General features: G+C 39.5%; 1 pseudogene; it reads left to right on the top strand.

The window, feature by feature from the left end:
- Window positions 1-4,162: 4,162 nt before the first annotated feature.
- On the top strand, window positions 4,163-7,094 carry LOC136169433 (F-box only protein 3-like; annotated as a pseudogene).
- Window positions 7,095-12,615: the final 5,521 nt, after the last annotated feature.

Raw genomic sequence — 12,615 nt, 5'->3', positions numbered from 1 at the left:
ATCCAGGGATAGAACCTAGGTCTCCTGCACAGAAGGCAGATTCCTGACCATCTGAGCTACCAGGGAAGCCCATACAAGGTATTTCTCACTTTTTCTTTATCTAATAGTCTCTGTTACTTCAATACTCCTTTGTCCTCCAGAAGTATGCTTTACTGGTTCAATCAAAAGTTATTTACTGAGCACCTGTTTGGGCAAAAAGAATGTATCCCATGTCCTATTCTCATGGAGTTTTTGACAAGGATGACAAATAAACACAAATAACTATTATTTGAAAGATTTATATCTGCCATTGGGATGGTTCAGACAGTGTTAAAGTGATTCTGAGAACAGAAAGGTCACATCCGGTAGAAATGGGTAAACTGAGAAAAGTCTAACAGTATAGATGGCTTCTGAGCGGATTCTTAAAGAATGGGAAGGATTTCAACAGCCTGGCAAGGAAGTAGGGGTCATTTCAGAAAATGAAAACATCACATGAGCCTGGCAAGTGACTCACTTTATACATGAAAAGAGTGAGAGCCAGACAAGAACTTGCCCATGCAGAACTAAGGTATGCAGCTAGTTAGTAGTAATAAGAACACCAAGAGAGTCCAGAAATCCAAGGAAGCCTGTAGAGAATCTTTTGTCTGTAGTTCCTTGTTCCTTCTAGTCATAAGACTGAAATTTGAATTGCTGGCCTTCCTTTAAGAGGCCATCAAGCCTAACCTCTCACACTCTATATCCCTTTCTGCTCAACCACCCTCAGAACTCTCACACCCTATCACTCATCCACCCATTGCCCTTCAGTCTGGATCCCAGAGTCCTACATCCACCCCTTCCATTCTCTACCCTCCTCTTCACAGGATGATATGGAACCCCCAGTCTGTCTTCCCTTTCTCTGAATGGTTCCTTCACCTTCTTTCTCTAACTGAAATGTTATTCTTCCTAAGGACACAAGCAACGTTTGCTTTTTCCTTTACAGCCTGTGAATTTCAGATCCTGGCTGATGTCCTCCTAGCTCCCAATGCTACTTTCAAAGCTTTCATTGCCCTCTCCTTTAAAACATCAAGCTCCTTTGAAGCCCATATCATTGGACTACAATTCACTCACTTCCACCTCCAGAGAGAGCACATATATCACTCCCCCATTTACCAATGACTTTATTCTCAGTCCATCACTCCTGATGTCCTCACTATCCTCCATGCCCAGAAAAATCACTCACATGCAAATTCCTTTTTGTATTCTCCCCTTCTCTTCCTCCTTCCTACTTGCATGGAACATCACCAAATCTCCTTAAACTCAACTCTGGCCATATTGTAGTAACTAAAGTTTGATAAAGAAAGCCATTTCTGAACTTCCCTGGTGGTTCAATGGTCAAGAATCTGCCTTGCAATGCAGGAGACACAGGTCTGATCCCTGGTTGGGGAACAAAGATCACACCTGCCTTGGAACAACTCAGCCCATGCGCCCAGAGCCCACACACCACAACTACTGAGCCCACGGGCCACTAGTAGAGTTTGTGCGCTGCAACGAGATCCCACGTGCCACAACTAAGACCCAATTCAGTCAAATAAATAAATATTAAGAAAAGAAAGAAAACCATATGATATCCCTAATTAGTCCCACAATCAATTCATGAGTCAGAGTCACATACGAATACCTGACACTTCCTAACCCTAACTCTATTTACACTTCCCCATTATATTTGCTTTCCAACTCACATAGGCAACTATTTCGTACTTCTTTCTCTCTCTTCAAACATCACCCTAACCCTTGACCCTACCTCATATTTTCATGAGAAATTAGAAGCAACTTAAATGGACTTCCTTTGTCTTTCTATTAGTCTGTTTCCCTCTGTATCTAGTCTTTCTACATTCTTTCCTGCCATTACTAAGGTTGATGTGTCTGTTCTAAACAAGACTGCCTGCTCCACTGGGACCTTCTGAACCGTGTCGTATCATTACCTTGCAATTATGCCTTCTTTCTGCTACATCATCCATTTCTCCCATTCTTCTGAATCAGTCTCATCTGATCTAGTTTATCTGATCTTAAAACTCACCCTCCCGATCCAAAATACCCTTTAATATTCATCACATTTTTTCCCTTCCCTTTACAGCAAAAACTTCAAAAGAGTAACTATTGAGTCATCTCCAGTCTCCACTTTCTTACCTCCCAATCTCATCTCCACCACTTCAATCAAGCTTCTAGTTTTTCCATTTTCTCATCAAGGTCATCAGTAATCTGATGTTGCCACATCCAATGGACACATCTGTGCCTCCATCCTACTGAGACTTTTAGCAACATTTAGCTTTATTGATCAACACCTACTTCCCGAAACACTTTCCTCTCTTGTCCTTAGTGTCACCTACTTTCCTAATTTTCTTCTTACCTCACTAGATTTTTTTATTCCACTCTTAAACCCCTTTGTTTCTACTCAATCTCTGAACTTTGGAATGATCTTGGATTTTTTCCTTTTTGGTTACCTACATTTATTTCCCAGGTGATTTCACCTGAGTCTCTCATTCTAGTCACTTTTACCAGCTGAGTATAGATCCCTGACTGGCCTCATAGTCTTTAAAGAGACAAGCAAGGATGATTCCAGGCAGAAATTAGGTTGCACTTAATCAAGCATGCTGCTGCTGCTGCTAAGTCACTTCAGTCATGTCCGATTCTGTGCAACCCCATAGACGGCAGCCCACCAGGCTCCCCCATCCCTGGGATTCTTCAGGCAAGAACACTGGAGTGGGTTGCCATTTCCTTCTCCGATGCATGAAAGTGAAAAGTGAAAGTGAAGTCGCTCAGTCGTGTCCAACTCTTAGCAACCCCATGGACTACAGCCTACCAGGCTCCTCCATTCATGGGAATTTCCAGGCAAGAGTACTGGAGTGGGGTGCCATTGCCTTCTCTGTAATCAAGCATACTCCCCACCAAAACCAGACAGCGTTCCCAGGTCACATCCTCAAGTTCATCCCCATGCCCCCTTCTCCCCGAGTAATAGTCTTTCCTCAGTCAGGACATCACACAGGCTTGTCCAGAGCTATCCTTTCTGTTTAGTGTTCATGGTTCCACTCTGAAGCTCCGGAAGTACCTCTTCCCTCCTCTCCCAAGTCCACTTCCTATCACAGAATATTTCAAAGTTAAATCCAACACAGCCGATTCTAATTTACACAGATCTCCTGATTCTGCATCCAGGATTTTTTTCTATTATGTCAAGCTGCCTCTCAGACTCTTGCTGATAAGTTTCATTTTATGCTACTCTATGTAGGTCTTTTGCATGAAATTCTTATCCTCCACCCACCACCCTCCCTTCCCCACCAAAATAACTGACCACCCATGCATGGCTCCATAACACTCTTATGCATCGTGGCATAGAGTTTGTTTTTCTAAACAAGTAAAACAAAAAGCTTTGCTTAAAAATAATAAACATGTTATACTCATGCATATCAGCAATATTTTAAAGCAAGATTTGTTTTCTCCTGTTTTCCTTCACAACAATCTATTACTATGTCAGATTTCAAAACAAAAGCTAGTTTCCACAGGAAGGGAAAACAGGTCAAGGGAAACAAGGAAGAAAGGAATACTGTTTGCAAGGTTTAGATTTGAAGTTTTACATAGCTTTCCCAGAAACAGTGACTGTTATTGGCACTTTACTACTTTTAATCCTGAGCATGAAATTCAAACTTCTATGGAAACAAAACTATGTAACTATGAACAAAACAAACAACACATTGGTCCCTTCCTGGTGTGAACTTTGGATACATTTGGCAGCTCTTTCAAATTGTGAGTAATGTATCTCTCCTTCTCTAGCCACTTTAAAAAGGTCAGATTCTAAACTGTCAGGAAGGATTCAAGTGACAACTAAACTAAAATAAGGTATAAAGAAAGGTCTCCTTTCATGTTTCTCAAAGCATGCTCTACTGACAATGCCTTGGGTAGTAATTATGTTTATGATGAAGTCTATACTTTTGTTTGGGTTATGAATCATTTATTTATGATTTTTAACAGGAACCAGACATTGCCTCATTACCGTCTTGTTCAAGAAACATGTCTTGTAATGAATTTTGGTAAGGTAAACTTTTTTCCCGTTAGGCTAGGACGGGTGTTAAAAATTAAAAGTGAGATTATTTAGATGATCTGTTTAAGTCAGTGGTTCTAGGTCTATAAATCTGTGGCCATATGTGTGTTCAGGCACTAAGTCGTGTCCAACTCTTTGCGACTCCACAGACTGTAGCACACCAGGCTTCCCTGTCTTCACTGTCTCCCAGAGTTTGCTCAAATTCATGTCCATCAGATCTGTGGCTGGTAAGTATTAATTTATTTTTTATCAGAAATTCTGAGACTACATAAGAAAGAAGTACTGGAGCAATCAGATTCCTGAGCCTAACTGACCATCCCTGAACTAGGCACAGAGCAAGGTACCACAGAAACTATGTTCCCACTTTGGGTACCTCAGAGGATACAGATATAGATTACATAGGCTTGTCCAGAGTACCACATCAATTTGCTACTTGATCTTGGCATTTAAGGTATATTCTTAAGCCATGAGTTCAGTTAATTAGTGGACTGTTAATATGATAAAGGCAGTCATGATCCTGAGTGGCCTAAATGTTTCAAGATGTCAGTTCCACCTTATACCAGCTATGTGACTTTAGACTAATTGATTAATCCCTTAACTTCAATTTCTTCTTCTGAAAATCAGAGTGCTGACAAGTAACCTCAGCAAAACTGCAGTCTAGACTTAATAAGTCTAGACTTAAACATGCAAATACATGTTTGTATCTGGTTCCCAATAAATGTTAGTTCCTTTCCCTTATATGAATTTAAATCAGGAATCAGTGGCAGATTCTATCATATCACAACTGCTTACTGATTCATGTGGGTAATCACAAGAGATTCACTTATGTACTGCCTCTTCAGAGACAAAAAGATTTCTAGGACTTTGGAGCTAATGATAAGAACCTCCATCTTATATCCATTTCATGGATAGAATGCACAGCTTACAAATGCTGTTGAGGCAGTGGCGGCAGTGGGAATGGGCCAGGGCTGGGCGGAGGTCAGACAAGATGGCAGGCATGGAGACCGAGCTGGTATCCCTGATCCCGGTATCGCTGCCCACCGATGATCCCCTGTTCTTCATTTTATCCTTCTTGGACTACAGGGACCTAATCAATTGTTCCAACATCAGTCAAAGTCTTAGTTAGCTATCAAGTCATGATCTGCTGTGGAAAAGACACTGCAAAAAATAGTGGCCGATATCTGAGGAGGACAAAGCACAGAAGAGTCAGTATTGGCAATTCCTCTTCGTTGATACTTGCTTTGATGTAGGAAGGTATAAGGACCATAATGATGCTATTAAAAAGGCCTGGGATGGTCTCAAGAAATATTTGAACCCAGATGTCCTCAGATGTTTATTCTCTAAAAGAGGGTGGGTAATCAAAAAGGAAGATATAGAAGCTCTGGTTCAATCCCTGGGTTGGGAAGATCCCCTGGAGGGCACGGCAACCCACTCCAGTATTCTTGCCTGGAGAATCTCGCCTGGCAGGCCATAGTCCATGGATAGCAAAGAGTCAAACACGACTGAGCAATTTAGCAAGCAAGCAATAGATGCTGTAGAAGCTCAGATGAGTTGCAAGCTTCCTGATTATCATCCACAATGGGCAGAAGTCAGTTGTTCCTGGTTTGTTGAGAAGCATGATGCTGTCTAATCACTATTATTCTGAGGATTTTTAGACTTTCATATAGCTTCTGGAGGCTTCTAGCAGAGATAGGGACTGAAATATTGTCTCCCTTTAACTTTTTGCATATATATTGGTTTCAGTCAATACATATAGCAATGGAAACTGCAGAGAGCCAAAACAAAAATGAAATCTGCTAATATCCAGACCAAATGGCTCAGAATCCAGCTGCTATTGACAGGTTCAAGTGTGACTTCTACTGACTGGTTTACTTCTTATGTCAACAATGTTGTATTGCGGGGAGGGCTTCCCTATCATCAGAGACCACATTTTCAGGTATGTTCATGACCCAGTGTGTGTAGCAATGACTGGGGATATTACAGTTCCAGTTTCCACATTGTCTCTGCCAGAATTTAGTTCTTTACATCCACCCCACTGTTTCTTCACATACCAAATCAGGATTGAAATGTCAAAAGATGCACTTCCTGAGAAGGCTTGTAAGTTAGATCATTGCTACTGGAGAATAACCAATGCTGAAGATGATGTGCAAGAAGTTCAAGGATCTGAAGTAGTTGGTGAATTTCCAGTCATCAGTCCAGGCTAGGTATATGAATACACAAGCTGTACCACATTCTCTACAACATCAAGCTATATGAAGGGATAGTATACCTTCCATTTTCTTTACCTGAAGAGCAAAATCTTTAATGTTGTCATTCCCCGATTACATATGGCATGTCTGACATTCATGTATAGCTCAATTGGAAATGGCTTCTGATGAATATAAAGACATGGAAGAGGAAGAAGAGGGGGAGAAGGAAGATGATGATAAGAATCAGCAGATAAGGATGAATCTTATGAAGATGTCCAGGAGGAGAGACAGAGAAGTCTTTGATGTTATCATTTGAAGACATCAATGTTCTCACTTTTTTTTTTTTTTTTTAAGCAAATTGACTTCACTGGTGGCTCAGATGGTAAAAAATTCGCCTGCAGTGCAGGTGACCTGGGTTTGATCCCTGGATTGGGAAGATCCTCTGGAGAAGGGAAGGGCTACCCACTTCAGTATTCTTGCCTGGAGAATTCCATGGATAGAGGAGCCTAGTGGGCTACAGTCCATGGGGTCACAAAGAGTCGGACATGACTGAGCAATTAACACTAACATTTCCACTGCTGATGAAGACCTGGGGTGAATTCTCAATAATGTAAATAAATTGTTCTCAGCTTATAGCAATAAAACTAGCATGAAATATTGTGCCAGGCCCTGGGTTCTAAGCAACACTACTTTAGGAATTGGATTTGTGTTTTTGAGGTAGAGGAGGAAATGGGAATCTTTTTTTTTTTTTCTTGAAGTCAATGGGAGAATAGTTCTCTACTAAGAAACAGACATTTCTTTGTTTAAAAATTTTATACTTATAAAAACATGTAAGTGGGAGAAAATTGTTTTGAATAAAGAATTAAAATGAAGCAGAAATACCTGGTTGTTTGTCCTTTCTTAGACAATCTGTCCTTGAATTTAGAGTTTTCATCACAACAACCTTGCTTTAAAGTCTATCAGTACTTGACCTTGAATTTGGTCTTCAACTCTACCAACCTTGAATTTAAGTCTTCATCATTATGACCTTTATCATATTGTTCACAGATGCATCATTTTTGAGGGGCAGTTTGTAAAAGTATCTATTGTGTTGTTTACTAACAAAAGATTTTCTCAATGTCTCATGTAGTTTAAATTTGTAAATACTGCTACTGTTTTGTGTACCCTTCAGTGATTCCTAGATATTTTATACTCACAGGGAACTAACTGACTAAATAGCTTGAACACTGGTTGTTTGTCCTTTCTTAACTATCTAACCCTGTGATAAGTGACATGAATTTTATGTTAAGATTCAGTATGTTTTCCTGAAACATGGATTTCTTTGTAATTATAAAATTGAGAGCTTGGAATGAAATCCTCCAAGTGTCAAAAGTTCACATTTTGAAAACAAGTTTTAGTTCCTTCCGATCCTGTATTCTGGGTAGACTATTTCCCATAAACTAGTATTAACAAGAAAAAAAATATATTGTTGACCTAAAATAATAAAAAATATTAAGGCCATTGTAATAGGAAAGAATGCTTGTGGACTCAGCTAGATTTTTTAAACTCGATTTAGTCAGTTTGTAGTAGCACTGAGCTTACTAAAGTGAACTTCAGAGAAAAGAGAAGGAAGTGGTTATTTCAGCTGCAAAAAACAATGATGATGAGAACACAGAAGAAAAAAAGATGAGACCAGAGCAAACAAAAAGTTTATCAGAATGTTCCTCTGGCTTCACTGATATGTACGCTGTAGATGCTGCACTAGTTAGAACAATGCTATTTCCAATCCAGGCTCCTGCCCTGAGCATGACTGCTCTCACTGGAGTGAACGTGGAAGGATGGGAGTAGAAACCAATCCAGTGAGGTCCTGGATTCAATAATACACACAAAAATCAATTCTAGGAGATTTAAATATTTAAGTATACAAAATTACTGGAAGACAACACCAAAGACAATTTTTCCAAGTGGTAGTTAAATTTGGCTATGTACAATTTAAAATTTGGTAACATATATGACAGACAAGGAGTCACTGACACTAAAATATAAAGCATATACAAATAAATAAGAAAAAAATGATTACAGTAATGGAAAAGCAGAAAGAAAAATAAGTAGAAAATTCCCAAAAGAGAAAGTTACAAGGGCCAAGATTTATTTTTTAAAAGTTAAACCACACTATTAGTCAAACAAAATGCAAATTATAGGAACTAGAAAACATTGTACCTACCAAAGTTGCTAAAAGATTTTAATATTAATGCCTAGAACAGATGACAGTAAGATATAAACAACAATAATATTTGAGGCGGGGAGTTTGACAAATTTATTAAGAAGCTACAAGTGATTCATCTTTTGACTCAACAAATCTACTTTTTGTAATCCATTCTAATAAAATAATCATGATTGTACACAAAATTTTATCCATAAAAATGTTCAATTGGCAATATTTATAATATCAAAAGGGGCTTCCCTATTGGCTCAGAAGGTAAAGAATCCTCCTGCAATGCAGGAGATCTGGGTTTGATCCCTGGGTTGGGAAGATACCCTGGAGGAGGGCACAGCAATCCACTCCAGTATTCTTTCCTGGAGAATCCCCATGGACAGAGAAGCCTGGTGGGCTATAGTCCATGAGGTCACAAAACGTCGGACACAACTGAGTGACTAAGCATAGCACAGTATATAATATTAAAAAACTAAAAACAAGTGTCCTAAAATACAGATTGCTAATTACATTATGTTACATTTATACAACAAAGTTTGAGTAAACTCCGGGAGTCGGTGATGGACAGGGAGGCCTGGCGTGCTGCGATTCATGGGGTCGCAAGGAGTCGGACATGACTGAGCGACTGAACTGAACTGAACAGAACTGATACAATAAAGGTGTATGCAACCATCAAAAATGATGCTGTAGAATATTTAATAACATAGGAAGTTCATAATTGACTGCTAAGTAAAGAAAATTTTTAAAAAGCTATGAAACAGTATGGATAGCATTCTTCCATAAAAGAAGGAGCAACCCAGAAGACTAGGTAGGAAAAACAGTTTGCTTCTTGGGTATCTGCGTGGAGTCATTTGTAAAAGTTGTTGCAATACTGTGTTGAGAGGAATTCAAAAGGTACATAGGGCTCAGGGAGAAGAGCTTTGGTTCAATCAACAATATCTGGTGGCTACATCCATTCAACAGTGTACTGCTACAATATCTTGAAGTTAAGGATTTTTATTCACTCATTCATTACTTAATAGCTATTTATATTATAATTTTCCTATGTATTCAGGGTGGTGGTGGTAGTTTAGTCGCTAAGTCGTGTCCGACTCTTATGACCTCGTGGACTATAGCCTGCCAGGCTCCTCTGCCCATGGGATTCTCCAGGCAAGAATACCGGAGTGGGTTGCCATTTCCTTCTCCAGGGGACCTTCCCAACCCAAGAATCAAACCCGGGTCTCCTGCAATGCAGGCAGATTCTTTACCAACTGAGCTATGAGGGAAGTCCTATGGATTCAGGGGGAAAGTGCTAAAGTATTCAACAATGTTGGAACTGTACATTTGAGATCACATGGTAACTGTGAAAACCTGAAGGTGAAAAAATAAATCTCTTTATTCATTCATTTTTATTTAACAGTTACTCATACAGAGTTTCCTATGTGCTGAGCACGATGCTAAAGGCTTCAGAAATATTTAATCATTTTTTTCTCACAACAATCATATGATATAATATACTATTATTATTCCCACTTTACAAAGAATAGGTTAGGTGACTTGCCCAAGGTCAGAGAGCTACTGAGTAGCAAAACTGGGATTCAATCCCAGGAAGTCTGTCTCCTGAGTAGGTCACCACATTATTATGTACAGCACCTTGCACAATATATGGACCATTGTTGCTGTCGCTGTTTAGTCACTAAGTCATGTCCAACTCTTTGCAACCCCATGGACTGTAGCCCACCAGGCTCCTCTGCCCATGGAATTTTTCAGGCAAGAATACAGGATTGGGTTGCCATTTTCTTCTCCAAAATGATGCTGAAGAAGACTCCTGAGAGTCCCCTGGACAGCAAGGAGATCAAACCAGTCAATCCGAAAGGAAATCAACCCTGAATACACACTGGAAGAACTGATGCTGAAGGTAAACTCCAATACTATGGCCACCTGATGTGAAGAATCAACTTACTGGAAAAGACCCTGATACTGGGAAAAACTGAGGACAGGAGGAGAAGGGGGTGACAGAGGATGAGGTGGTTGGATGGTATCACTGACTCAATGGACATGAGTTTGAGCAAACTCCGGGAGACAGTGAAGGACAGGGAAGCCTGGCGAGCTGCAGTTCATGAGGTCGCAAAGAGTCAGACACGATTTAGCAACTGAACAACAGCAAGGATAAGTTTTAAACCTTAAATTGAGGACCAGAACATATAAGATGTTAAATAAATATAGAAGGTGAGAGAGACAGATTCATGCCAGAAAAAAATTAGTTGAGGATTTATTTCAAGTCCAAGAATAAAAATGTAGCAGCTAAAAAAACTAATAATTTTTCAGACTTCATTAATAGAAAAGAAGTAAAGGAGAGAAATGAAAGGGAAAAAATCTAAAATTGATTGATTGTCTACTGGGTGCTAGGTAGTTTATATATGGAGAGAGTTTGTTGCTTAATCACTAAATTGTGTCTTACTTTTTTGCAACCCCATGGACTGTAGCCTGCCACACTCCTCTGTCTATGGGATTTCCCAAGCAAAAATACTGGAGTGGATTGCCATTTCCATATAAATCTCAATTAAATCGCTTGGAGGAAGGGATCTGTGGGAGACTGGTTGCATATTGACTTCAGTGGCTCCCCTCCATTCACATGCATTGCTGTGTGACTTTGTACCTCTTCCTTCCTTTCCTCTCCCCCTGCTGCCCCATCAAGTGGTAGAATCTTCATTTTCTGAATTTCAGCTGAATTTTCTTTGGCCAAAGAATGCAACCAAAGCAACATCACGCCAGTTCTGACTCCAGGTCTCACAAGGCCCTATGTGCTTCCATGCTGCTTGTTTTGGAACCCTGCTAGTCACCCTATGAGTAAGTGTGGACTCACTTGCTAGAAGATAAGAGACCATTTATGTCATCACAGCTGAAGTCATCCTAGATCAGTCAACCCACTGAGTTCAGATACATAAGGGAGTTCAGCCAAGTTCAGCCAACACTACCATATAGTCTCTTGATAAATAACATGTGGTTATTGCTTTAGTCATTAAGTTTTGAGTGATTTGTTAACATGGCAATAGTCATATGACACAGCATTTTTTGGTTTGTTTTATAAAAGCAAAAACTGAGACTGAAAGAAATATTTTACCCAAAAGCACCAAATTTTTAAGTCTAACTGGGAAGTCAAATCCAAACTATTTCATTTCAAAGCTCAGCCTCCTAACACTACCATCAAACGTATAATGGTCAGATATTAGAATAACCATCTCACTGACCTCTGCAATAAACTCTCTACACAAGAAGTACTATATTTAATTCTACACACTTAAAATGAATCCAGAAGAAACTAAAAATAATTTTATAAACTCTACAAGAAAAACAAGGGAAAGGAGGGTTTGCTTAGGTTGGAAAAGATAAAACTGAAGAAGGACATAAAGAGAAGGGTAAATTATTTTCTGTTGCTCCTGTCTCACCTATTGTGATTCCTTCAGGAAACAAGCTCCCCAAACACGGAAAGATACCTATAGACCCTTGGGCCTATCATTGAATTCAGGTGAACTCTCAGTCTTGTGGTGTTTATCACACAAGGGTCTTCTTGACCTTCACAGGCTCGCTTTGAGCTTCTAGATAGTCCTTCCCAAGACCATCTCTGTTTATGATCACACTGTCCTCAGCTTGATTGTTTTCTTAAATCCTTTACCAAGTAACATGTCTACCAGCTTGACTTGGCCTCTGAAACTTGACTCTTCCCTCTACAATGATGTAATAAGGAAGTTCCTCCATACCACAAACACATACACTTTTTCTTACCTGGCCTTGCTCCAGAGATAATGGCCAAAAATGACAGAATGTAATAGGATTTTATCATAATAAAAGAGAGTTATATCTAACAATTAGATTTGTCAAATAAAAGGATTGACCCTTCATGATCAAATGAAGACCCAATCATAGGAAGCATGGTATGTTGCATAAGGGAACACTCTTTATGTGATAACTTGGGTAATACAAGCTGTTGAAACAAATACCAAGTTTCTAGTAGCTTTAAAGAATATAATATTATGTCTCACTCTTGTATTAATCAATGAGAGTGTTTCTAATGGACTGGTAGCTTTCCTTGAAGTGGTGATTCAAGGACCAAGTCCTGTCTTGTGCCTCCACTATCGCCATCCTCGGAAACACCGAGGGTTATTTTTGTTTTCTGTAATACAGCCAGAGATGAGGGAGGA

This window comes from Muntiacus reevesi, chromosome 5, assembly GCF_963930625.1.
Source record: "Muntiacus reevesi chromosome 5, mMunRee1.1, whole genome shotgun sequence".
NCBI classification, from domain to species: Eukaryota; Metazoa; Chordata; class Mammalia; order Artiodactyla; family Cervidae; genus Muntiacus; species Muntiacus reevesi.
The sequence above is the reverse complement of the archived record's forward strand: the minus strand, read 5'-3'. Positions and strand labels throughout refer to the sequence as shown.